Genomic DNA, 826 nt, shown 5'->3' with positions numbered 1-826 from the left:
GTTTTGAGTTCAGGTGTCTAAGTCGATCGTTTTCTCAATTTTTCCCTCTTTACTTCATTACGTCTCTTCTGACTGTTACTACGTACCTCGGGGCAGTTGTGCACACGGAGAGACAAGGCAAAGGGGATAAGGCAGATGACACACCACAAGATCAGTTGTATACAAGAAGGTTGGGAGAGAAGTTTGGTGCACTGAAAGGCCTATGCGGGTTTGGGCAACAGAGTGGCAGTAAGGCAGGTCACTTATATCAACAAAGTCAGTAGTGTACAAGAAGGATATACTGAGGTTCGGAGACATGTGGTTTGTGTAGTGTACAGGAGGACCAGGAAGCATTGTTAATTCATATAGATTCCCACATACAAGATGACTGCACCTGGGAACGCATCACTATCGCCATAGAACTCTGTGGTTATACATTTTAAAAAGAGAATTTTAGGAATTACCAGAGTTTTATTATATTTCGTGTGTGACGCAACACACACTCATTGTGAGCTAATCATAACACTTGCATTATGAACGATGATATGTTGCAAGAAAACATTAAGGACCACAAATCTAATGTTTTGTTTAAATCCTGGCTCTTACTTGTAATTTCAAGTTATACAAAAATAATAACAGTTATTTTGAATCTCAAAAGCATCAAAAGGGTTTATAAAAATACTTCATTATTCATAACAAAGTTAAAAAACCCATTCACCACTTTGCTCTTTTCCGTTAAAACATAACACTAGGACGTCTAAACAGTAAACAAATGGAATACTACTAAATGCATAAATACTCTGATTACCTCAAAATAAGCAACCAGAGGAGTATTATTAACATTTCA

The sequence above is a fragment of the Penaeus monodon genome, chromosome 21 (assembly GCF_015228065.2).
Source record: "Penaeus monodon isolate SGIC_2016 chromosome 21, NSTDA_Pmon_1, whole genome shotgun sequence".
Lineage (NCBI taxonomy): Eukaryota > Metazoa > Arthropoda > Malacostraca > Decapoda > Penaeidae > Penaeus > Penaeus monodon.
The sequence above is the reverse complement of the archived record's forward strand: the minus strand, read 5'-3'. Positions refer to the sequence as shown.